Consider the following 27,448-nt stretch of genomic DNA (forward strand, 5'->3'; position numbering starts at 1 on the left):
ATTTTAAGACACCATTTTTGAATGTGCCCTGTCATTTCTGTGACTTTTTGTGTTTCTTTTAGAATAGCAGCCTAAACACAAGGCCAGGGTAACAGAGCTGCATGCAAAACCTCAGATAGGTTTCAGGAAGGGAGAAGGCAGTAGTGAGAGGTATCGTTTGTTTTCCAATTTTTTTTCTAAATTTTGTCTTCTTTTGTTCCATTCTGTGTGTGTCTCAGCTTTCTCAGTGCCTCCCAACCATCTTCCATTTCTCTTTTTCTGTGAACTCCTTTGCTGCTCACTTTGTATTTTTTCTCCCCTCTCTCTCTCCCCCTTACCTTGTTATTCCTGGTAAATCTCATTTATCTGTTTTGAGCCTTCTCGCTCCATTTAACACTTTCCTGAGACTTTTCCTTCTCTTTTTTCACCCTATCTGTCGTTTGTCACCTTTGTCTCTGCTGATACTGCCTGAATTCAAACTACATGACTCAGGTGGACAGCAGACTTCCCTGGGTACTGAAGAGACCCTTCATTTGATGGGAATTGACTAAAGACCAAGCTTAAGCATCTATATTCGAACTAAAACAATGTCACATCTTTCCCTGATCATTGTCTGACTTTTCTGCAGCCCTAAGGTGTGTGGAAAATTGGATGCCGTTTGGACCAGTTGTCTCTAACTGGAAATAACAGAGCTGAACTCTGTCAGAGCAGAACTACGGCTACCTAGTGTCATTTGACACACACATGTTGTATTTGCAGTATGGTGAACCAAGAATGCTAATGGTGCTCACAGCCAAGAGACAGAATGAAAATGAGCACTTGCTCTCAGCTATTTCATTTTGCTATTATTTTGGACCATTGGCTATGAATGAAGTTCAAGCCAAATTGAACACAAATCACCTAGAACTGCATGTAAAAGGTCTCAGATAAAATTAGCAGTAGAGCCCCTAGCCTTATGCAGCTTAAGTGAGCCATCATTGCATATCTGCCCCTAAATGTCAATACTGCTCTTCCTGCCTCCATGCTGCTTTACATTTGAGAGCACACAGCCTTGGCAATGCTTGATTGCCACCGTACGCTCAAACACTGGCTGTATGGATTGCCTTCCTATATGGCATTTTATGAGCACATGGAGTGACTGCTGAAGATTACTAGAACTTGTCACAGCGGGGACTGATGTTTGTTCTGTCTCCAATGACACGCAGGTAGCGATGGGGCGGCTTTTCTGCATTGTCCTTCAGCAGACCTTTCTCCTTCACACAGGAGGAAGGCTCGTTCCACTAGCTACTCATCAGCAATGCAGGAGGGCTCTGAAATTACAGGCATCAGCCACAGGGACTCCATTTCAACCAATTTCTGGATGTGAGGGGGAAAGGACAGTAAAAAGAAATGCAGGAGTTTGTATGGGAAATGTTAGAGGACTAGGTGGCTTCTATTCCAGACTCTAGAGCTGTGTGGCTTTGTGTGTCTATCAGTAATCAGGAGCAGGAAAGAGCCACTTCTCTCTAGTTGTCCCTCTAATTTTCTTTAATTGAGGAAATGGCTCTTTTTGTGGACAGTTCTCTGTGTTGGGCAAGTTAATGCTACCAAAGGCTGCTTCAGGCATCTTGTGCAGCACTCGAATGAATGGGAGGAAAAGTGCCTCTGGCTGCATGGCATTTATTCATTGCCTCCTTCTTGAGAGGGAGGTTACTGTAACGCAGCATGATTAAGGGCAACAGAATCTTGCCCTAAATCAGAAGCAGCTTAGGAAGAAATTAAAATTGACTTCCTCAGGCCACATATATTTGTTTTCTTTCTGCTGTCTTTCCTCCATCACTGAGCTCTAGCATTGTTGGCACGTACGATCTAATGGGTACACCAGGGCCAGCAGCGTGATGGATTTTAATGTCACAGAGAGTACTGAGTGAAGCACATCATAGAAAAAAAAGAGAAGAGAAAAGATCCTTGGATTTCATTGCACAAATAAATGTCAGAATGAAACAGCTCTGGCATGGCTTCAGCTCCCTGCTACCCAAAGTCAATCACACTGAAATGCTCATATAAGCAAGAAATACTATACTGCTCTGGCGCGGGTGAAATACGGGGTCTAGAACAAATCTCACTGACCACTTAAATGCTGCTTAAAACTTAAGAATAGGTTTAGTAGCACTTCAGTGGAGTCTGGGACTTTCCACCCAGCCTTTTAGCAAGGGTAACCAGTACTACAGGTTATCAAGCCTGGGTTGGAGGTGTGGATCTGATGCTGTGCTGTAGGGCCCCAACTGAAGCTTTCCTCACCCCTTTTAAGTCCCGTGCATTGAACACAAGAGGTGTGTGTCTTACACTGTGCCACCACCAGCTCTTGAGCCTGTGTTTTTGTGCAGCACATGTCCATATTTCCCAAATTGAGCCTGGGCATCCCCAGCTCTTCCAGCTAGCACCTCCAAGAACCAAGAGCAGGAGCACATCTCTCAAAGGCAAGGCAAAGGTGACTCTGCGCCTCAGTGTGATGCTGTATGAGATGGAGGTAAGGGCATGGTCATAGAAGAATTTAGCAATGATGTGTAGTGAATTCAAGTCATATATATGGCCACCTCCAGATGTGCTGCTTGCAGTGGTGCTGTGTGACAGCAACTCAGGTCAGCTCCATTCAGTAAAGATTTAGCCTGGACTTACATGGCTCAGGAGACCAGCTATTGCCATTTAATGGTTTTCACTGAAAATCCTGTAAGTAGAAAAAGGCTGGGCTTGCTTTGCTTTTCCCCTTTTCCCCACCACTTCCCACAGGCAGGCTCTTTTCTCATTTGGAGTAAAACACTACATCTTTAAGGAAAAAAAAAGTAAAAAAAAAAAAAAAAGCAAGATTTAGAAGTACAAGAAAGTCTTTCTTTGCAGAATAAATAGCCTTTAAGGCCCGCCAAAAATATTTTTGAGCTTTTAGTTAAAATATTGCTTGTTGCAGCACAATCTCTTGTGATTGCAGAGTCTTTCCAGAATCTGCAGTTTTTGGAGGGCAGGTGTCTAGCAAAAAGCACAAAGCAGCAAAATATTCATTAAATACCCTGGCAAAGGTACACTTGTGGCCAGGTCTAGATCCCAAAGATATATTTTCCTTCATTAGTTCTTCCATTTCTGCAGGCATTACAAGGGGGCTTAGCACATCCACCTTGGTCTGGAAATAGTCTAATCTTTATTTGCCAAAATGATAGTTTAAAACTAAAAACTAGCCTAAGAGGCATCGTGTCAATTGAACAAATAATCATAACAGTTTCTGTGTCTCCTGCAAGGTTTTTCTTATTTAAAAAAAAATAATAAAAAAGCTGAAAGCAAGCACTGAATCTTTGTGTAACCCAGTGAGTGTGCAGACAATAAAATTGCTTTATATGTGTCCCTCTCTTACCCTTATCTTTCTTCAAAGTATCAAAAGAGGAAGGCAATAAAAACAAATACTTTATAGCATGGTAACCTCTGAACTGCACTGTTTTAAATGAGTAGCCATATAATCTAACACAATATAATAGTGCTGTTTCCCTTGCTGATGCCAGGCTGAAATGTAAGGTGAGGGCTGTGTCCTGTATGTAGCTTTTGAGCCGCTACTTGAAAATTTAGTTTAGTTAATGTGGTACAGATGTCTGGAATTACTTGTATGGTGATGGCCTTAGGGGTTGTTTCAATTAAAATACTACAGTATAAAATCAAATCATTAACCATTTGGGATGGAAATCCCAGTTCCTAAATAGTTCATTAGTACAAAACCTTGATGTAGAACAAAACTGTATGAATACTATGGTTTTTTGTTCACAGGCCAAAAAAGGAAAAAAAGGTAATTAAAACCACTGATTGTTCTCATTGAGAGAAGACAATCCCAGTGTATTAAAAGAATTTCATTTGACCTAAATCACTGAAATTTTGAGTTTTAAACATAACATTTATCTTGAAATTTAAATTATATTTGCAGTGATAAGAAGCATTGAGTGGAAAACAACCTCCTTACTCTTTTCAAATATATCTAAACAAACTGGGCACTTGCAGTACTCATCCATTCCTCTTTCCACCCCCACCCTCCCTTGTTTCTGTCAGCGTGGTCATAAGTTTGCCACATTGGCTGTGTGGGGCATCCGAGAAAGCCTGGCTCTTTTTAGGTAAAGCATGGCATATCTCAGAAGATATCCTTTCAAAAGTGCTTGTGATCACCTGGTCATACTTAAAAAGTCATTCTTTTCTCAGTTTCTTAAACTGTACACTTATTCTTCTTGTTCTTACCTTTGGAAGGTAAATATCCATTAATAACTTGTACACGCTGTATAGGGACAGAGCAATAGCTTCCCACAAGGTCGTGAAATCCTTCATAAAAGAGTTTGCCTCCAAGCTGTCTGATGCGCCTTGCTGGGATTATCCTTTGCTGTCTGGGTGAGTTTCTGTAGCATCATTGCTGCTGAATCCCTGGGTGCCTCAAACGTGACACTCTGGGACATGAGAGGTGAGGGGATATTTCACACTCTTCTGGAAGCTGTTTTGGTGTGAAAACAAATGGGCCAGATTTACCCATCTCCACTATTTTATGATCCTGTATATAGGAAGAGAGGCTGTTGATAGCACAGCTTAAGAGAAAAATACGTTCCTTGGTAGTGCAGCCCTTCAGCATCAGGCAAGAGTAGAACATTTCCAGGGACTTGCTGACAACTTACCTTCAGGGGAGAGACATGTTATGCCCACACTGCTGTTCCTGACCAGCGAAGAAACTTTCAGGCTTGATTTTTTTTTTAATCTGAATTGGGACAAAAAGTACTCTGGCATAAACGTGAACCTAGAAAAGTTTTGTGGATGGTCCCTTATGTTTCTTACATTTCCTGCAGAATTTTTAGCAGAGATGTCAGCTGCTTCTGTGGCAAAAAGCAGAAAGTTACGACACGGCAGTGTTTGGTTTGCATCTGATCTTAGGTGTCTCTTTCTTTTCTGATAATGAAAGTCAGTGAGTTTTCACACATCTTTGGTTTCATTGGGTGATTCTCAGTGCTCTGGGATGCAGGCATCAAACCAGTAATCCTCTAGCAACAGAGAGGTTCAAATCATCCCCCCAGATGCAGCTCTAGCAATATCTTTTTTGTGTTTGCTTTGGGGACAAGATGGCAGCTTCGCCTGTGAAAAGCAATCTGGAAACTTTCCAGCATGGTCGTGCAGAAAGGAATCAAATTCATGGTTGGTACTTATGGACAAGTGTCAGTACAGCAACCTATGTCTCACTGACAGCAAACAAAAGGTAAATATTGCGAGTGATGGGGTTGTTCAGAGGGCTGAAATGAAGCTTTGCTCTGACTCTCCAACATGCCTTAATTTCCATGTGCCAAGAGCAACTTAGGAGTCTGGAAGGTAAGCCAGCCTCAAAACTGCAGTTTTGTCGCTCATAGGTCCACTCCATGAAGAGGAACAGTAATCAGAAGGTGCTGCTGGTGTTTGATGGGATGCCTTGACTGTGAGCATCTTATTCCTGCCGTTGCTGGGTCCAACGCTCATCTATAGCTGTTAGAGTCTTGCAAAGTTCTGCCAGCAGCACCAGAGCAGTCTGAGTGGTTTTTAAGGGACATGTGATAGAGTAACAGCGTCTTTGTTTGGCACATGTCTGTGGAACAGATTGCTTCTGCAACCAGATCATTTCATTTACTTGCTTTCAGTCCATGTTCTCATCTCTTTAAAATGGGCACTATAATGCTGTCTCATTATGGACAGACTTTATGGGAGAGGTTCAGTAATCATTATGAAAAGGTCAGATGCTTCTGTGAAGGGCACCTATAAATGAGTCTATAAATAAATAGTCTGGAAGCCTTTAGGAGAGGCTAACAACTTATTTGTCTTTTATCCTGCTGGTTGCAGGGGATGTATAAAAGCACTAGCATACTGCTAATTAGTTTAATGCTCAAGTTTTGGTTTGGGGGCGCTGAGACACTGCTGGGTGTAGCAATTGGCTTGATACAGGACCTGACCAGTGCTGAGCTCATACCAATGCAGGCTGCGGCTCCATAAGATCTGTGCTAAGCCTTGCTGGGGACCACATTTCTTAATTGGGAAATGCATGTGTTTTATTAAGATGATGTTAGCTGATGATCCTCAGCAGCAATGTGGCACCATTTTTTTTCCACTTGGCTTAGAGGAGAAGAGTGATGGTTAGTAGTGCTTTTTATTGACTAGTCTGAATGCTGCTGGTTGTTTGGGTGGTGTTCGATAGTGTGGAGTCTGGACCTGAAACACCCAGCTGTCTGGCAAGAAGCTGGTTTCATTCCACACTCTAGTGGTGTTTAAGGCAGGTACTAAGAAACACATCATTTGCTTGGAGGTCATTCCACTTTTTATGAGGGAAGACACTCCTGATCTGCCTGTATACCAGTGGGATGGTTACCTTCTTTTGCCATCTGCCTGTGCAATGATTTTCGGCTGCACAGAAAAGGGAAAGTGCTGTGGTAGAGCACAAAGGCAGTCCCAGTTCTGAGGGATGGCAAGAGATGGGGGAAGTCTCGGGGTGATTGGGGGGACGCCTCTTTGAAAGGCTTCTCCCTTGGGCAGCTCATTTAATCACTTCAGTATTGCTTAGCTTTTTGTCACAAGAGATTCAGCAGTTCAGCTGCAGAGAAGCCAACAGTCTCAGCGTAGAGGTTTTTCAGAGCCTCTGGCACCTGATCCTTAATACACAGCTCTTAGGCGATCCCATTCGACTCCTTGATCCCTGGCTGCAGACTGAAGCACAGAAAGCTGCTTTACTTGAACTGTAGGACACAGAGTGCCCCCCTCCTTTTCTCTCCAACCAAGGAGACTGGAGTTTTAAAGGGAATTCAGTCCCAAAACATCCTGGTGCTTCTGAACCCATCCTGCTCCAAGTTGCAAATCTGCTAGGCCTCTGACTGTTCTGTGTCACAGATTTTAATGTCAGGTAAAGAGACAACATGGCAGTTACTCATTGTCTTACCTTTTTCAGTCTTCTGAAAGCATTCGGCCAGGCTGGGTGTTTATTTTCAATCTGGTTTAAATAACTGAGTTAAAAAAGCAGCCTTTTTTCTTTGACAGCCTGATCCCACCTGGGTTTGCTTTTATCAGCAGTCTGAAGGGAATAGGGCTCAAACCTTCAGCTGCTTTATGACAGACAGGCTTGTTTCTACCTGCTAGGCTTGCACAGGATGGTACTGGGTGTTGCACTCTTTGCAGGTGGGATTTTAATGATTGCAACCTTTCTTCTGTTGCAGCCCTTCCTTTCAAAGAGGTGGGAAACGTGTGTGTGTCCATGAAGTGAAAGAGCAGGGACTATTTAAAAAGGGAAATAGAGTGATGCGCTAGGAAAAGAAAAAGTGAACCTGCAGACTTTGTTCCTCACTGCAAGATGACCCATCTTAGGAAGGCAAATTTGGGAAGTGGCATATTTTGTCTTCAGTCCACTGCCTCTTATTATCTCAGGATACAAACTGTTCTCCTACTTTGGCATTTGCACTGCTTTCATTGGGCTGGAGAGAACTGCAGGGCAGCCCCTTTCTCTGACGAGGCACTGAGACTTTAGCCCAAGAAGCAGGAGAACGCCTACCCCAAAAACATAGAGGCAATAGGAGCTACGGCAAAATGTACAGCTGAAGAGCGCCTGCATTCAAGAGGGTTCCCGCCTTGGTGCTAGAGGAAAGAATTAAGCAGCATGTTATCACATTGCCAGTTAGTGTAGCGTCTGGCTGGCCTTCCTGAGCACCCAGGGCAAGCGCATGGTTGGGGTTCAATTTCTACAGACTGGCAGTGCCTGAATTGATATTGTTGTATATATTAATTCAGCAATGTGGGACCTTTTCCACTGACACATCCAGTAGAGCAGCATTATTCTGTGTCAGATAGATACAGCAATATGCTGGACTCCTCACTTTGCTAGAAAAACATAGGGCTGAGAAGAGCCTAAGTTTGGGCCCCAGCTAGCTGGGCAGTGCCCACCACGTGTTGCCTTTCAGTGAGATAAAGGACTCCATCTTCAGAATGACTTGGTCACTTGACCTCTTTCTTTTTCCTTGGAGGTCTCCTCCCCTGATTATCTTTTTCCCCAAAATCCTTTTCTCACAAGGGACCTCTCCATTTTACTTCATGCTAGCCTTCTGAGAAGAGTTCAGACGTGTATGATGAGGTTGGACAAGCCAAAGAAGAGCATGAATGGAGACTTTCTGGAAAAATAGGTCACCAGGTTCCTTAGAAGCTTACAGCAATCCTCTCTTCTCTTTCTCACATGGGTGCAGCCTGTTTCTCCTGGGACTTATTCTTAGTCCAGAGCAAGGAAGTAACTCCTCTTTGCAACTTTAATCACCATTGAGGAGTATGGGATCTTCCCTGAAAGGAAACAACATATTTTTTTCAAGCAAAGAAACTGATGACCGCTTGAATAGACTTTCCTTTCAAGCAGAATGAAACGTTTTTGCCAACCTGAGGCTGCTTTGCTTTGGGAATCTCTAATAATGGGTTTTATAGTTATTGCTAGTTGAAATATTGTCAGTCCTCCAGGCTCCGTTTGCAGGCATTAGTATGTGTGTAAATGAGTTTTCCAGACCATGCCTCACACCATATAAAAGTGTATGGAGCCAGGGCTAGATGGGACATAGCATTAGCTGGACTTCCATTCACGGTGTGTTATAGTTGTAGGGATCATTCATTCAAGCCCCAATTTTTGCTATTTTTCATTACTGCCCAGGTGTTCTCCTAGAAAATTTTCACCTAAAAATTTCACTTAGAGAACTAGTGAGTTCTTTTTTTATATGTATTTTATTTTTTTCCTCTAGTAAGCTAGTGAAACGAGAGCAGTTTCCTCAACAACTTTCCTGTGTGACCTTTTTTCCCTGCAATACCGGCAAGACACTTAATCACTCTTTTTTTGTTCCCCCCTTTTGAAACAGGCATTAAAGTGTCTCACTAGGCAAATGTGTAAGAAGGATGAATTCAGTCGTACACGTGAAGAGGTCAGATATTGAATATGGAAACAATGAGCTTCAGCTCAGTATCCCACTCACTGCCCAAGCTGTGGCCTGGCCATGGGAGATGCCAAGCAGCTCCTATCAGCCAAGGTATACCTACATAAACAATAATACTTTTTTGTCTCAGGTTAGATGATGATCAACAGTTATACTTGCAGCCTTTTAATCTTTTTAAGAAAAAGATTTTTTTTACATTTGCTAAAGGAGGAGAAGTAGGGATATTTGTTCTACTGCTCCAGACAAAATATTTCATCTCTATTTATATCCCTTCTTTCTACAATGGGCGCTGTTATTTTTGGCTCATTATTCATAGACCTTTGGAGGATTAATTAAGCAATAATTGTGAACAGGCCAGATTTCTTATTTAAAGGTTCCAGATCAACAAGGCAATGAATAAATAGGACAAACAGATTTAGCCAAGGCTTACAGTGTATTAACTTCCTCTCATTTCTCATTAGTTTGGTATCGAGTTTGTCTTTTAGTCTGCTGGAGTTGCACTGTATATAAAAATCTGCTCTCAAAAGCAAGTTGGTAGTTTCTGGGATTTATAGATATTGATGGCTGAATGTGGCTCCCACTTGTGTCATGACATTTCACACTGGAAAAGAAGAAAGTTGCAGCAGCTGTGCAGCATCCCAAGATCCCTTGTCACCAGCCTTTTTTTCCTCTGCTGTTGAGCCTTTCTTTTCAGCCCTCCTGAGGACAGAGACATCTCTTTTTTTCTTCATGGGCTTGAACCTACTTGAGAAATAAACATTCTGTGTACATAAAGGCTAATAGCTAACTGTTAATTTTATGCTGCTCTTGTTAAAAACCCTACCTCCTACACGTGCCTTTATGCTGTGCCCTCAGGCATGGTTGGAGGTTGCATTCTGCCATGGTCTTGGACCGAGGTGTCAGAGCTGTAATGGTTCAATTCTGTGAATTAGTTGCTCGAATTCTTTGTTGGCCTGGAAATGAGGAATAAATATGTCATGTGTCTCTAAGAAGTGAAGCACACTTCTTTCTGTCTCTCTGCAAAGATCATCACGTTTAAGAAAACAAAGCAGAAGATACTTGCATGTATCTTGCATACTTATGAAGAAAGAAGTGACACTTCTTAAAAGCAGAGGTACAGAGAGCAATCCAGGCTATTGATTTTTGACCCAAGTTCTTTTGTTCCAAAGGAGAAGGTAATTCATTCTTACATTAAACTGTGGCTGCATTAGACTTCAGAATTTGTATAGCAAGGCAAAAAGGAATGGCTGCCCTAAAACTTCATATAAGTCTGCATCATCTCTGGAAAAATCTCTGTTGTAGCTACAGAACTGGTGACATCTCCTCAGCTCTGAGCCAGAATTGTCCCAAAAGAGGGTTCTTGTGTGCTTTTTCTTGCAGGCTTGCACCTTGGAGGAGAGCAGCTGAACACCGGTCACTGTCTGACAACTGCCTGTGCAACAGCTTTCTCCTGTAATAAGCAAGTCAGGACATTTTGTATTTTTGTGTTAATATACCTCGCTCTGTCTCAACAGCTCTTGTAACATTGTCTCACCGTGGAAACTTGCTGTTATGACAAATGCTGTAATAACCGCAAAGATCAGCTGTTTTAGGAAGGAGCTCCACTTGTACCCTGATAAATAAATAGAAGGGCTGTTTCATAGTGCTTTCAGAGGGAGAATAAAGAAGTCCTGTTTCCCCTCATCGTCTCTATTTATGAAAAAGGTTATCTTTTTTTCTTGGGGTTTTTTTCTTTTCTGACTGCTAGACCACCAGAGCAGCACAGTATTTGGGAATTTTTCCCAAAATGTGTTGACACAATCAGCTGCTGACTGCCAGTGTCCACAGCTGCTGTTCTAGGAAAGGAAAGGGACCTGGTTGTTATCCAGTGATGGTTTGTTGCAAGCTTAGAGGCAAGGATACCTGTTTTTTCCCTTCACCTAACTCTTTCAGTTATTCCTCCAAGGAGAAAGCAATCCTGTTTGGGAGATACAAAGGGGATACAATAGGGTAGAGTTGGGATAATTCTTTTCTCAAGGTAATTCAACCCTTACTGAAAGATACATATCGTCATATGGGTGGATGGGAAGAGTTTTCTTGCTCAAATGCTGCTCAGCTGTGTGGGGCATGCAAACTTAAAACTTGTGACTGTCTGGCAGCACAGTGGTTCAGTTTTGTCTCCTGGTGCCAAAAATACAGTCTGGATCCAGAGATGAAGTGGCATTTGTGCCCCATCTTGTCACACATTTGTGTGCATGTATGCCTGTGTCTGTCCCCCCTTAATTATGGTTATACCCACTGCCTGGATGCAAACCAAAGGTCTCATGGGTGGTCCTGTGAATTTTGTGAAAATAGGTGTCCAGATGGAAAAGAAACACCCTGCTGAGGGAAGGGCTTCCAAATTCATGCTTTATTAGACTCTGGGGAAGCCACACAGTGGAGCCTGTTGGGTAATAGGATACATTAGCTCTGTTGAACTCAAAAACCTACCTGTTGGGTGTGTTTGGTTTTCAGACTGCCAACAAACCCCTCAAATCAATTAGTTACACAGCTCTACTTGCAGTGCACATTTTCCTGCTGTTTGCAGGGAGAAGCCATTTTATGCTATCTCTAACTATTTTTGCATTCAGCTTTTCTTGCTGGCTAAGGCAGGCATTGCTTTTGGGGGGGGAATTAGATCCCGGGTAGCTCACGGGCTTTTCAAATCTACTGTAATCCACACTGAATATCTGCACTGGTATCAGACATTGTTTGTATCTCTGTCTAGCACACTTAATGGGAAAGGATAGAGGGTGGCAACTGTTTAGCCTCCCCCAAAAACCTTTGACGCTACTCTTCAGGGTAAGTAGAAGTCCACTACTTCCTATGGCCAGATCTCCATCTCTCTTTCCTAGATTCAACTGGAACTTCAGAGCTCAGCTCAGAAAGCAGGAAAATGTGATTATTTGGTTACATTGATTTTAGTAAATTGGTTTTATATGTATTGGTATATGCATGTGTATTGCATGTGTATTGCAATCTGTTGCATACATGAGCCTCACTTGGATGGGCAATGGGCTTAGCACCTGTAGACAGTTTCTTTTTTTGGGTGCACTGAAAGTTTTTTCTCTCCTCCCTTTGAAGAAATTTTCAGCTGTCGAAGATGCTAGCTGTTAGGTCCCAGCAGGAAGAGATAACCCTCTCTGATATGCATTGGGAAGTGTCCTTATTATCTCAGAAATAAAGTGTATCCTGGTCTTACTGTACTAGAAGAAAGTGCCACTGCGGAATTTTGTATGTGATCCAGGCATCAGCAAATGTTTTCTGTCCACTAATGGCCCATGTTTTAATCTTAAATTTAAATCAAAGAAGATTAACCTTTTCTACCACAACCCAAAGGGATCTGAAGGACATGGGAATTGCCACTTGGAAAGCTGGACTTCTACAGGGAGCTACATGCCTGTTACACGTGAAGACACAATCCTGTTTTCTCCTGTGCATTTTCTTCCCCAGCCCATTGTATCTTTATTGGTCTTATTGATTCTCACCACAATGAAGTACACATGACATTTTTTTTAAGCCCATCATGGCAGCGTTCAAAAAGACTGTGCCTTAGTCCAAGAAGGTTCATTGCTCTAAGCCTCCTTCACCAAGGCGAGAGGTACCTGTATGGGAGCATCACACAAGCGGTGGCCTTAAGATGCCAGACCAGCCTGGTGAATGACTGTCAGCTGCCAACAGCATGCACAGGCAGGAGCCACCAGTCATTATCCACACATTTGGTTTGCAGTCCTAGCAGTAAAATTAGGATTTTAGTCATTGATTTCACTGAACTAAAGCAGAACTTTTTACTTATCATAGCTCTCTCCCAGCCACCAAGCCAATGTAGGAAATAAAAGGGATTTATATTGAAAGCTCAGCTAAACTCACTCCTGTTCCCCCCAGCATTCAATGGAATTGTGTTTGGCAGTGTCCCCCTTGATAGTTCGAGCTACACACCTCAGATGTGTTTTCTTCTGGTTTTTGAAGGAGGCTTTTCTTCCAAGAAAGGGAGCTAGAGACAAGGGCTTGGTCCTGGGCATGATGGGAAAATTTCAGGTTATGCATTCTCTTAATGAAGTTGCTATAAGGCATGGACTTCTAAAGAATGGCTAAACAGTCCTTGCTGGCTTCTTGTAAGAGCAGCAGTAAATGCAGCAGTTAGTAGGGCAAAGTTTGCTTGCAAAACAAACTGGCAAGTGATGGTCCTTTTAAATCTGCAGCAATCCCTCCTTTAAGAAGCTGCATCAAGCTTCCACATCACAGGGCAGAACATGGCCCTTGTTCACTAGCTCATGATCCTTGGCATCTGTACTTGAGGAGAGAGCACACATATCCTTTATTTTAGCCATTTAGTTAATCAAAAAATACCAGTCCTTTTAGTGACATGAATCCTTTTGGCTGCTATATATTTCACATCGGGAGAATTCCTTTATAGAGGGATTATACCGCCCTTATTGGTAAGATTTATCTAGGATGCACTTTACATTCCTTAATGTTAATTATTTTCCTTTGCTCTAGAGACCTTCTGTGGTGTGGGGTGCAGGCTTCAGATCTGTGGCTGTTTTGCAATGGGGTGGTTCAATTCCTCCTCTTGGAGGAAGCAGTGCAAGGCTGGATGCTAATTCTCTAGCAGTTATCCCGGCACTAAAGTTTGGATAACCCAAGCAAATTTGGCCATCCTGTGGCTGTGTCTATTGCAGACCATTGTCCTGCTAACGAAAATGCCATAGAAAATGTTTCAAGTTAATTTGAAATGTTTTCCCCCCAAAATACCCATTAGTTCCTTTATTTGCTGTGGTGGGTTGCCCCTGGCTGGACGCCAGGCGCCCACCAAAGCCGTTCTATCACTTTCCCCCCCTCCTCAGCTGGACAGGGGAGAGAAAATATAATGAAAGGCTCATGGGTTGAGATAAGGACAGGGAGAGATCACTCACCAATTACCGTCACAGGCAAAACATACTCGACTTGGGGAAAATTAATTTAATTTATTACCAGTCAAATCAGAGTAGGATAATGAGAAATAGAATCAAACCTTAGAACACCTTCCCCCCTACCCCTCCCTCCTTCCCGGCTCAACTCCACTCCTGATTTTCTCTTCCTCCTCCTCCCAGCAGTGCAGGGGGACAGGGAATGGGGGTTGGGGTCAGTTCATCACACGTTGTCTCTGCCGCTCCTTCCTCCTCAGGGGCAGGACTCCTCACTCGTCCCCTGCTCCAGCGTGGGGTCCCTCCCATGGGAGACAGTCCTCCATGAACTGCTCCAGCATGGGTCCCTTCCACAGGCTGCAGTCCTTCAGGCACAGACTGCTCCAGCGTGGGTCCCCCACAGGGTCACAAGTCCTGCCAGGAAAACTGCTCCAGTGTGGGCTCCTCTCTCCACAAATCCACAGGTCCTGCCAGGATCCTGCTCCAGCAAGGGCTTCCCACGGGGTCACAGCCTCCTTCAGGCTTCCCCCTGCTCCAGCATGGGGTCCTCCACGGGCTGCAGGTGGATATCTGCTCCACCGTGGACCTCCCTGGGCTGCAGGGGGACAGCCTGCCTCACCGTGGTCTTTCCCACGGGCTGCAGGGGAATCTCGGCTCTGGCGCCTGGAGCACCTCCTCCCCTCCTTCTTCACTGACCTTGGGGTCTGCAGGGTTGTTTCTCTTAGTTCTCACTCCTCTCTCCGGCTGCCGTTTCTGTGCCCACCACAACATTTTTTCCTTCTTAAATATGTTATCCCCGAGGCACAACCACTGTCGCTGATGGGCTCGGCCTTGGCCAGAGGTGGGTCCATCTTGGACCCAGCTGGCATGGGCTCTATCAGACACAGGGGAAGCTTCTAGCAGCTTCTCACAGAAGCCACCACTGTAGCCCCCCCGGCTACCAAAACCTTGCCATGCAAACCCAATACATTTGCAAAAGTCTGTTAATGCTTCTCAGTGCTGAAGGTGATGCTCCCCATTACCTCTCACTGTCCTCCACTGACTTGCTCCAGTTGTTCCTCACCTCCCCTACCTCCTTTTTTCCCTGTCTTCAGCTCCCTGTTCCTAATTCCATCCCTCTGCTAATGGTTGCCCAGGCAGGAGATGGCACATTTTGAGGCTTGCTCTGAGCTGCCCAGTGGCTGCTCAGCTGCTTGGCAGGACATGTGGCATGGGGGATCGCTGAACCCTTCCAATTAGCCCCAATTTTTGCAGTTTGCTGCGATTCATCTTTGAGATTTCTACCCTCCCTTCCAACTCAGCTGAAACTGGGCGAACAGCTCAAATGCTGTTAGGAGGGGCCTTTCAGACAGCCACAGTGCAACCATGCAAACACATGCCCTTAGAAAACCAGGGCCAGAAACATCCTGTTCCAGCTAAAGAGTAAGAACATAATAGTATGTTCTCACCCCAGTGGAGTGGTTCAGGGCAACCTGTGAAAGCAAAATTGGAAATGCTGCCTCTATCTCTGCCCTGTCCAGTAGCTGTCCTAGGAGCAGCCTGGAACATGAGATAATTTGGTAATTTCATTCTTACGACTTCAGCTCCCCTTAATGACCTTTAACATTGATTTGCTTCATTTGCTTGGGTTTTAAGAGATTATGCTTAAGCAATGCTTTGCTGCATTTAATGTTTTGTATTTTAATTTACTGTGTAATGACTCTCTATATTAAATAATAGTAATAACATCTAAAATTATTAATCAACAAAAGATGACAGATAATGCATGTTAAGTTCTCTCTATATTTTGAATCGTTTATCTCCCAGGTAACATAAGAAAAATGTTAAATCATATTGAAACACATTCCTCAGCTGATGTAAATCAGCTAATGTACAGCAGCTGAATTTCTGGCCCGTTATGTTTTTACATGAAAGATGTCTTTGCCTTTGGAGTATTAATTATCCATGATTCTTTTACTTTTCTTGTTTTCTGCCCTTGCAGGTGCTGTTAATTCTCCCAATTTCTTCCAGAAATCAGAAAATTTATCTATATTAGGAAATGTGTTCTCCCTTTCTTCAGTAAGCTGCATTTTCATTTTTGGCATCCATATTTAAATCCTAATGCACATACACATATGAATGATGTGGGTTTTACTGCTGACAGTTTTAAATCCTACTATGTATCAGCTGCATAGACAGCTTAACCCTTTCTTGCCTTAGCAGAAGACCATATGGGTTTTTGCAAAAGACGACCATGGCATACACTTTGTCACACGATGCATAGAGGTCTCTGTCAGCAAACCATCCCCATATTCAAGTCCTACCCCCCACAATCAGTTAAGTCAGATAAGAAATGATGCACCAAGCCTGGTTGCTGGAGGGGGGATGAAGGGAAGGCTCAGAGCCCCTTACCCCACAGCCTGCTGGCACTGGCACGTGCACCAAAAGCTCCCACCCCAAGGGACACGATTGTAGAGGCTCCTTCCCCCTTCCTGATGCCGCCTTCAGCAAAGCTCAGGGTGAAGCCCACAATATCTGAGCTCTAGCATAACTTTTCCATGCCCTACTGCTGTACATGGGGGGCATTTTGGGCAAGAGTGGGTTTTATGCCAGGGTAAGGAGCATCCCATGCTGCTCCAGAGTAATACATCACTGGTGACGTGCATCCCGCAGGCATGATTGGAGACACAACCGTGGGGGACACCCTCTCCCTGTAAGTCTGTGGGTGCGATTCCTCACCTTGCAGCGTTTCCCCCAGCAGCTGCAGGGTGCACAGCCTGGACAGAACAGGGGAGAGGATTAATCCTCCTGTCTCTACTAGATTTTAATTGGAAGAGAATCTGTCTTTGACTTAATTTCCTCTCTTGTCTCAGCTGAAGTCTAGTGGATCAAAAGAAATGCAAACTGAAAGAGAATATTTTGGATGTGTCTGATTTTAAAGTTGAACATGAATAATCTTTCATGCCTCTCACTTAATGTCTGTACCATTTTCCTCACAAAATTCTCGAAACAATGAATATTTCCTTGTGTGACAAAAAAAATTTACTTTTCATCAAGAGAGGAAACCTGAACTGATGCTGTCGCAGTATGGAAACGTAGCTACTAACTTGACATTATCCTTTACATTAAAATACCGTATGTTTTATTTTATAATGAGAGGGCAAAGATCCAGTTACTGCAAAGTATCAAGGTACTGTATGTGGGCTGCCATTATGTAGCAGGGGTTATTCACAAAGAAATTCAATTGACTGATTATTAGGCTAATATTGGCTAATGCAATTTAATATAAAATCTTTCTTTTCCTTTTTCTTTCCTTTTCCTTTCTTTCCTTGTTATTTTGAATTACAGCACTAGGAAAGTTATTTTTCAAGTGCTTAACTTCTGTTTGCTTTCCAACATCTCTTTATTTGGGAAGAAATTAATTCAGTGGTTCTGTTTTCTTTTTAGTGCTTGTGAAAATGAAGGATAGTTGTGCCTGCACTACAAGAAGAGTGATTTAGGTAAGTGTCTCTGAGGCAGTTTGAGCCAATTTACCTTAGACTTGCCCTGAAATTCTCTATTGCTTTGCTGTAAACCTTCCCAAGAGAAAAGATTTACTCTTGCTGAGCTGTATCGGAGTAGAGGGTGGTGTTGCTGGTGTCCTACATTATGGCTGAAGAAAAGAGGAGAGGAAAATGCTACATTGATAGAACCACATCAAGGGGAGGGAGAAAAGTTTTGATTATTTTTTTGTCCATACATTCAGTCTGGGGGTGATGGATGTCTGTTGCGTCACCTTTAAAATTCACATCAGACTTAGCCAAGAAATCTATAAGGATTTTTTATTCCAGGTCCCCTTATTACTGGTTTTCCAAGATTTCCTCATTTTCAAAGTGCACACAAGAGATTATTCTGCAACCACTTGACTGCAGATAGTAGAGCCTTACACATTGGCTGACACATTGGTAGAATAAATGCCCAGCCCTCTGCTCAGCCCTTGGTTGGGAAGGCCCAAAAGTATAGATGGAAAAAGACCCCGCCTATCTTCTCTGCTATTCAAACCATACTGTCCTGAGCACTTACTACAGATCAGCCCCATGGAACATATGGGAAGGCTAAGTCCTGAGCCGAAACAAAGGGAGAAGGTGCAAGGATAAATGCTATTTTTCCATTACTACAGCACTTATTTATAGATTGAGGGGAATAACTTGTGCCTGCTCTCTCAACAGAGCCATTCCTTTGCTCACGCAGAGACATCTCGCAGGCCAGCTGTGCTGTCTCTGAGTCGCTTGTTATCAACACAAGTGTGGGGGAAAGCTACAAAATCATGGCAATGATAAATACTGCTTCTTTACACGCTTACATGATGTCAACCCAGTTTGTGGTCCAAAAGCACCACTGTGGTCTGGCTCTGAGTAAACAGAGTTATTAGCAATCACAGGAGGCCGACAGGTTGCAGGTTTGAGCTGACCAGTTGTTACAGAAAAACAACAGATTCCTCCTCATTTTTTTTTTTTTTTCCTTCCTGAGCTCCTTTTATTGCTGAATCTTTCACACTCCAGAGAAGAGTGTGACTGCTGTTGTCTGGTGGCTAAAAGCAAAATCACATAAAGGGGGAAGAGAAAGGATAATAAACCAAAGATGTCTCATTCCCATCTCGATAACAAATGCAGCAAGCGATCCCGTAGGCACACCAGGTAGTGCCCCTGGGCTGGCACAATGCCCGCCTCTGCCATCTGCTGAGTTTTAAACCTTCTTCTGCTTCCCAACCTGCAGAACCTCCTGCAGCCAGGCGTTGTCTTTCTGCTGAAATCACTGCAGCACACAGCCAGCCCAGGTTAGCAGTTTGATAGCATTTACTACAAAAAAGGGGAAAGGGGGATGCATTACATCTTCGTATTTTTGCAGTTATAATCTCTGTTACGGTATTTGTGAGTGCAATAGGGCATTTCTCCAGCTATTTACAATAGGTTGGGGCAAAAGCCCTGCTTCACATATGCCACCTCACTGGAAATGTGGATGTTTGGCTATTTCTGTTTGCTGAATGTAACTTTAGATGGAGGCTAGTGAAACAGCCACATTGGAATCATTGATGTGATTAGTGGGTTGAAGGAGAATAATAAATAAAGGTACGTTGTATATATTATGAGATGCAGGACTCAAAATGATAGGCTGTCATATAAAAGTGGGAATGAAATAGGAAATTGAGACCCAAAAAAAGGCAGTAATAAAACGCTCAGTATTTTATTCCATGTCAGATGGTTTCTCTTCTATCTAAACTGGCATATTTCCTAAAACAATATTGTTTAAGGAAACAGCTGGTCCATCAGAACGTTTTCCCTCTGCTGTGTCTCATCTGCCCAGCATTTTGCTCTGATCAGAAATGTAAAGAGCATGAGCACAGAGTGAGGGTTGAAGGAAAAAAATTTCCATGCCCCTAAACAACAAAGCAGCAACTCCAAGCAAAGTCATAGCAGTATACGAGAAATTCACTGATAAATCAAGCATCAACATTTTCAGCAGGAGAAAATATGTCCCAACTCTCATAATTTCTTTCAGGTTTTATGAGGCCAGATCATCAGTACTTGGAATTAGTAAGAATGTAAGAATAGCATCTGAGGTTACTGTAAAACCATCTGATTTTCCATAGCACAAGAGATTTCCAAGAAATTTTGTAAAAATCATAGATAGCAGATCTAGAAGCCTTTCATGTGAACAGAATCGTGTTGCTGTAGTCTTAAAAATTGCAAATATAAGATCTGGTACCAGGTATTTTGAAGTGCAATGTGACTCTCCCCTTCAATCAGATGCTTTAGGAAAAGCCTGTTTATCATTGGAGCATTAGGTTTTAGTTCAACTTCTGCTGGTCTGTGTTAAAGAATAGTTCAATTTAGGAGCCCTTGTGGCTAAAAAATTACTAAAACATTTTGGGCAATGCCCTATTTCTCCACAGAAGAGTTTGATTTCCAGTCTCATAAGCCTGGATTCTTCTGAGAGCTCTCCCCTCTGGCATTTTACCCTTTTGTTTTTTTCTGCTTGAAAAGCTGGGAACCTTGGAGACGTATCAAAATTAAAAGCAGTGTGAACCAAAGAGGTGTTTTGCCAGGAATAGTACAAGTTTTACATGATGGTGCATTTAGACTGCTTTTATTTTAACCTGAATGGGCTCACTGTACTTGAGAGCAGATGCATTTGCAAGAATAGCACGTACATTGGTATCTGATGTTGGGTTTGAAGTGTTAGCTAGACACCTTAATAAACAGCATGGTATTTAGAGAGGATGAGTACTGAGTGGCACCTAGTGAGTTATTAAACTTTACTTCGTTTATTTTATCATCTTTCTTGCTAAATTTCTCATAATCTCAAACACAAATCCACTAGTTTTGCTGATTTTCTTCTGCAGCACCTCTGCTTGATCAAAACCAAGGTTTTTCAAGGCAGACTAGCCAAATTCGCCAACGCTGATCTGGAATTCAAACACCCACGTGTTTTGAAGAGTGGAAATGCTGGAACCTGAGTATCTCAGAGCTGTTGGCTCTTTTCAAAACCTAGCATCTGTATTGCCACCTCTGCTCAAAAGCCCTGAGATCTTTTGATAAATACAACTCTAAATGTGCATGGTGAGCATTTAAAAATTAGGCTTTGGGTTCTTTTTGGAAACACACGTCTGCAGCTCATTTGGATAAAGTTAAGGTAACCACCGCATCTCCTAAACTCTACTGACTTGGTGCAGATAGATGGGAAAAAATGCCAGGTAGCCTTGCATTGAGACACTTAATTGCATTTGACTAAAGCACACATATTTGCTAAAAGCACGTCCTCCAAAAAAAAATGTCCTCCAAAAAACCATGCAGATATAATTTTAAAAATGTTAAAATGAATTGTTTTGAACTTTTTTCTTTTCCTAAAACTCATGTCAAAGCTTTTACATTTAAGAAACATCATCTCAGTTTCAAGAGATTTGTTTGAGGCTGTAAACAAAAATACAGAACAGCTGTATTACACAGGCACAGGAAAGAAACTCTCTATCTTTTCCCCCAAAATACATGGAAAAGCCATAGTTTCTGGTCTTGCTACAGTTGATTTACTGTAGTTTTAACTTGGCAATCTCAAGTCATATGTCAGAGGCTTACATTTCTTTAGTTTTACTAAAACCTGTCTCTTATGCAGCTTAGTATCATTTACAGTTGGGTTCACTATTTTTTCAAAAGCAGGATGACAGGGTGAGGAGCCTCCCAGCTCTGCTGGCTCCATGGTGGCAGCCGCTGCTTGGGCTTGACACCCAGCTGAGGCAGCAGCCCCAGGAAAGGGTGCTCAGGGCACTTTGTCAGCCAGTCTAGCTGCAGCTGCAAGAAGAGCCTACATCGACCCCAGGACTTGCTTGCAGATGGCTGTACTGCCATTGGAGGAGCTTTTTAAGGGGCTGCAGGGCTTCAAACTCACAGGTTTACATCATAGTGAAATCAGGTATTGCAGTTATTGTGGAGGGGCACAGCACTGAGTCTGGGCTAACTGGAAATGGTTCACTTTTTTCTTTTCCAAGCAAAATTTCATTTCAGCTTGACTTAAGGCATTCTGCTCAATCACGATCAAGTGTTTCAGGTTGCTCGTTTGGGGGTTACTGCTTTAGGTTGTGCCCTTTTCAAGTGCCACCTCCAAACATTATTTTTTCTAACCTATTGGCATGCAGTGCTCCAGCATGTCTGATTTTTGCCTGCTTCTTTTCTAGGCAAAGCTGCTCATCAGACAACAAGAATTTGTCATTTCCATCTGCCACAAGCTGGGCCTTGGGCTGGAGAAGTAGCTGCAGGCTGCCACTCTCCAAAGGAACACAGGATTTAGGATCTGTCTGCATCACAGTACCAAGTGTTCATTTACCTCTTTCTGGTAAGTACATGCAATGTGGGCACACCTGTAGCTTTTATGTAGACCTCCTTTAGGTGAACATCTAAAGGTCTTCTCCAGAGGCTCTCTTGAGACTACGTGTCGGGTGAGTACATCCCATAAAAGTCTCCTAGTACACGCTGGAAATGTTCATATAGTAAAAGCTGCTCAGGGTTTCTACTAGTTGTGCTGGACACTTCACTGAGAGGTAGGTAGATGGTGTGGTGGAGAGCGTGCAGCCTGAGCAAGGTTGTGTGTGGGCACTTGGGCTGACCTGTTCTGTCAGAGTTGAATTATAGCCTCAGAGCTGTACACGGAATAAAATGCAGTTGGGAGGACTGCAGGGCTCCTTTTCCTGAATGTTAGAAATCCCTCTCAACAGACACAGGGAAGCTGGAATTGCTGTATGGCCCCCTGTATTGATACAACAGCATTTCTAACATTTAAACAACAGTTTAATTTTTCTGGGGAGAAAATGTCCCTAAAATTTCTGGGGAGAAAGCAAAGCAAACCTTCAGAAAACTGCAACTAGAAAGCTTGCATTTATGTAAAATGGAAGCATGCTGCGAATCATTGGAGAAAACCTATATTTTCTTGACAATTATAACAATATTAGGTAGCAGTGAAGGTTTCCAAGGCAACCTGGCCACGGGTGCATTCATGTGGAGTGTGTGTGACTACCTGCTTTGTCAAGCCAATGGATGGATATCAGAAGATGGTGGTGGGGAGGGGGGTTACATATCATTTCATCAATCTACACTAGGAACACTATTTAAAAGCAGAGGGGTTTTGTTTTGGTTTTGCTTTTTTTTTTTTTTTTTCAGAATATGTCTGATTGTGCTGAGTGCCTCGCTGCTTTTGTTTCTAGAATAGGCAAGACAAATGCATGGGATCCAGGCTGAAGGCAGCTGGCTGGAGAGGTGTCCCATGGTTATAGGAGACCTTCTGGGCAAGTTAGTGTGGAGTCTGCTCATAGATTCTCTGTGGATGTAAATAATTGTACAACATTTTCCCTGAATAAGCTTTCTTCTTCCTTTTGTGCCTAAACTGACACCAGTCTGTATTTCCTGAGGTGCTAAACCAAAGGAATCCTTCCAGCACCTCAGGTTTCTTGCCCTCAATTGCAGTGCTTGATACCATCTTGCATCTGCCTGTCCCTCCTCATCCCTCTCTGCCACATCTTTGGTGTATGGGAGCTTTCCTGGCCTCTCTGCCTATCCTGCGAAGCACAGAAAGTGCAACACACAGTGTGGTCTCCCATATGTTGTTCTTCAGGCCATCACTCTTGTTCCCTCTGAAGAGTCGTTGCATTTAAATGTTGTGCGAGGACCCCCACTGTCAGTCTCCAGGGAATTCACTGCCTTGTCTTTGACCTTTTAAAAACTTCCAAGAATCGCAGATGTAGTTGGCTTAGAAAAATACATCAGGGTTGCAGAATACCTGATACAGGTATCAGGAAAATAAAAAAAACACCCCCCAGCCACCCAAGGGAACTGAGAAAGGAGTGTGGGTCATGTTCATCAGTCCTGACTGCTTTCCAGATTGTCAGGGCAGGTGTGACACCACCATGATGTAGAGCAGCCCATCCCTCATTTTATCTGGTTGGGTAAGCTGAGCTTGCAGGTCTATGCTGCCATCACAGCAGTGCAGGTCACTGGGGGATGCAGCCATAGGCTGAGATTTGACTGAGTATTTCCACTGTTCTTCAACAGCAATCCCTTTTCCAAATTAGTTCAGAAAAGGGCAGGGAGGATTCCCAATTATCTTTCTCTAAACCAAAACTATTACAGTACTGAGCTCATTGAAACTTTGCAGCTTCTGCTGGGAATTAAGCAGTCACAGGAGGCGTTCAATGGAGCTGTTATTCAGGTATTGAAAACTGCCTGTGCGATCACTTTGGGCTCTGGCGTGAGGGGTCCAACCACATTGATACTCTGGTAACATGCACGGCTGCATCCCTTGCTCTGCACTGCTTTTGGAGTAGCCATGGCAGCTGCTGTGTGCAATGAATGTCAATCACACCCTGAGCACCCAGAATTAAGCTTGAGTGAAAAATTAAGATTCTGGAAATTTGTATTTAAATTATTTTACCTAACTGTTGCTTTTTTACTGTGGATTACAAAATGTCCTCTGTGCATGCAGATGGGCTCACAGCTAGCTCACGCTGAAGAGCTCGCACTTTTGTGCTTACAGCTGTGGTTCACGTGCATCTGCTGGTGCTGTGTCCCTCTCCCTGCACCAGTGTGTACACTGCCATCCAGAGGTGCAACAGCAGCATGCGTGGGTACACCCAACCTAGCTGTCAGCTCACTGCCACGGTGCAAACAGCAATGAAATCACACTTGCAAAAAAGTTTTGCAGCTGGCAGCCTGGGACTCCCAGCACACACACACCTGACGGCCATGCTGCTCTCACACCCAAAGTGGCCAAGCCATGACTGGTGTCATTAGGTGTGTGCACAGCACCCCAATCGCCGTGCGGACATCAGGGAGTCTGCAAATGGGATCCTCTTCCCAAAGCGGTTGTTCAAGCAGCTGCCAAAGCCATACAGGGAGGAAATAAAGAGAGAAGGATGCAGGTCAGGAACCCACTCAACTGGTCAAGCCAGGAAAATGTACTCATCTACTTTCACAGAGATTTTCCACTGCATTTGCTGTCTTGAAATTTTGAGCATAAGCCCGTTTTTCTGCTTGTGGGCAAGGAAAGAAGAGACTTGGAAACAGCCAGACCAGATGTCAGAGCCCGCGTATATGGAAAAGGGTAAACTTTGGTAGATTGTGCTTAAGCTAGCATAACCTGAAAGCTAGGCACCCAGCTCTGCCGCAGTGCAAGTGAGTATCCAGACTGCCAGGATGTGCACCAGTTGGGATAGTTGCAAGGCACTTGTGTTTTGAGAGTTGAAGTTAGCTGCTGGATTACAGTGTGGGTGAGCTGCTCAGTCTGCTTAGGGCTGCTGACATGGTTTTCAGCACTAGAAATACGAGCATGGATATAGCTGAGACATTGATGGCAGGCATCTAAAGGTGGCAGTAGCTCTTAAGTGTTGAATATGTTACTGAATATTTGGGCCCAAGTGATTCAGGCACTCCTGACACTTAAGTCTTGCGTTTAAGGCTCTCAACCGCCTTAAGGCTCCGCATTATTTGGCATTTTGGCTTCCAGAAAAAGGTGTATCAAGCTCTCGTCTCTGGAGGCAAAATCAAACACTGGATTGAATTGCCTTTCCTTTGTACAATATGGGACACTTGACAGAGCTATAGAAATCCCATTTGAAAAATGATAGCTGTTGATTTTCTGCTTGCTGAGAATTATTAGTATTTTTCTATCCTGCAAAACCAGCCGTTAAATCAGCAAAATGCTCTGGCATTAGAGCCATTTGGAATGTAAAAAATACTGCTGCTTCTTGTTGAGCTGCAAATGTTCAGTAGCAAAGTTAAGGGAAAATCTAAAAGGACGAATAATGACCTTAATTTGAAAGACATTTTACAAGTAAACATGCTGCAGTTGTAGCTACAAATCAGATAATTGCTGAACATTTTAAAACCCAGAAGTATAAAATTAAAAACAAGAAAATCAAATTTAAGTGCAAACAAATAACAGGGGAAGTCTAAGTAGAAGGTTCAGATTTTTTTTTTTTTTTTTATGGACCGTTTCTTTATCTCCGCAACTTCAAATATCGTGCAGTGGTCTCTATTTAATCATCCAGGTTATAATATTTAAATGAGCAAGGTACTTTAACATAAAATGGTTTACAGTCGGTTTTTCTATTACTGTATAAGAAATGTACCCATGAAACATAAAAAGGTCAACCACTTCAATGAAATAACTTTTTAAAATAATATAGTTTTACAGCCATACATAAATATATGTATTCTATTATGTCAAAGAATATGAAATAATATAGCTCAGTGTTAAGCCGCAACTTTTTCAAGGAGGATACATTAGCTTTAAACTGGGATATATGATCATTGAAATACATTATTTCTGCTTTGGACTTTACATTTCCAAGTGAAAGGTTTTTCTTCTCCCTACATCCCATCTTTGGCTACTCTTTTTCCCCACTTGTAATGATTTCCCTAGCAAAGTACTAACATGTCTTGTCACAGTGTATTTTAGTAATGTACGATTAGGAACTGGGGGCTGTGCTGGCCCCCCCCGCATGCTGTCCAACTCCGTGGCCCAGCTCTGCCATGCCAGGACAGCCCACCTGCTCTGACCTATGTTTTGGGAGGGTGCTGGCAACTGGGTGGGGGAGCAAAGCTGAGGTGCAGCCATGATGCAGGTGGCAGAGAGGCTCTGGATGTATCCCCAGGTGGGATGGCCTTTGTCTGGGAGGAAGATGCAAGGAGACAATGCTTATGGTGATGCATGTGGAAAACTGATCATCAAAACTTCCTGAGAAGGTAGAAGGAAGGGGAGAAGAGACCAGATAAATGCATCTGGTTCTCTTGTCTACCTGTGACAAAGCATGGCTCAGTCTAAGCTGATCCTCAGAGAACTTCCAAATCCCTGGGTAGGTTCTGCAGCTTCCGACAAATCTATAGTAGCCCAGATATTTGTGCTGACCTGCAGGCTGTCTCCTTCCGTACAGCCTCCCAGCATGTCCCACTTGACTGTGGGATCCAATGAATACAGCTTTCCAAGGCATCCGCTGTTACACAGTTAACTAATATCTCTAGGCCATACCTGACCTAAATTTTATGCAAGTAATTAAAAGGGTAAGTTTATTTCTGAGGAGCAGCTGTTCACAGAGTCAGGAGATAGAAGTAAGGTAAAAAGCATTCCCATTCCCTACACATCCTTCCTCTGAAGCAATCAATAAGTTTAATTAGAGTGGTTAGGAATGAACTATGAAAGCAGCAAAGTTAGTACCATATAAATTAGGGAAACACTGGGACAGAAGATATATGTATGACATTTCTAACAGAAATCTGATGTACATAATTGCCAGTGCTTGCTGTTATGAAGTGAAGGAGTGTGTGCATGAGGACCTTGCAGGAGTGGAAAGAAAGTCCATTATAATCCATGCATTTCACACACTGTAACTGCAGTCTAGTTAAGTAATTGGAGGGGAGAGTGTTACAACACGCATGTCACACTGCTTCCCCTTTGAGAAATACTGGTGTTCTCTTGCTAACTAGCCCCTAAAGTCAATGGGTAATGTACAGGTTTGATATAACGCTAACTCTCCTGTGTGTAAGTCATTACACTTCGCATGTACACTTTGCTTCTTTCTAGTATAGAAGGAAATCGGCTGCAGCAGTCCTTTTCTGGGTACCACTTGGGACAAAAAGAAATCCCAAAAGATACAGACAACCCTAGATTCGTCCTTCTATTTCCCAGATGCCTAGAGTTAGAAGTCTGGTTGGCACAGGAAAGTGAATGGTACTTCCAGCTGCCCACCTACAGCTTCATTCCCCTTTGGAGATGCCTGTCTCTCTTTATTGACCATGAAGGCCCTCCCAGAATAAGTGCCATGAATCTAGGCCAATATTTCTATCAAGTTTCAGAGGATATCCTGAGTAATGCAGCACAGCTGTCATCACTGGACTGGGTCATGCAAGATATCCCTGTGCCCTTTCCAGCTTGCGTTAGTATTAACATCAGCTCCACACACACTTCAAAGTAAGCCACAACTCTTCCACTCCCTCTTGCTGGTGTGCTGCACCATACTTCTCCATGGAGTTATGCTGACCGGGGGTGCTTAAATTTATATTTTTGAGGAAATAGTCCCTCAAATGATGG

The sequence above is a fragment of the Harpia harpyja genome, chromosome 2 (genome assembly GCF_026419915.1).
Source record: "Harpia harpyja isolate bHarHar1 chromosome 2, bHarHar1 primary haplotype, whole genome shotgun sequence".
Classification (NCBI taxonomy): Eukaryota; Metazoa; Chordata; class Aves; order Accipitriformes; family Accipitridae; genus Harpia; species Harpia harpyja.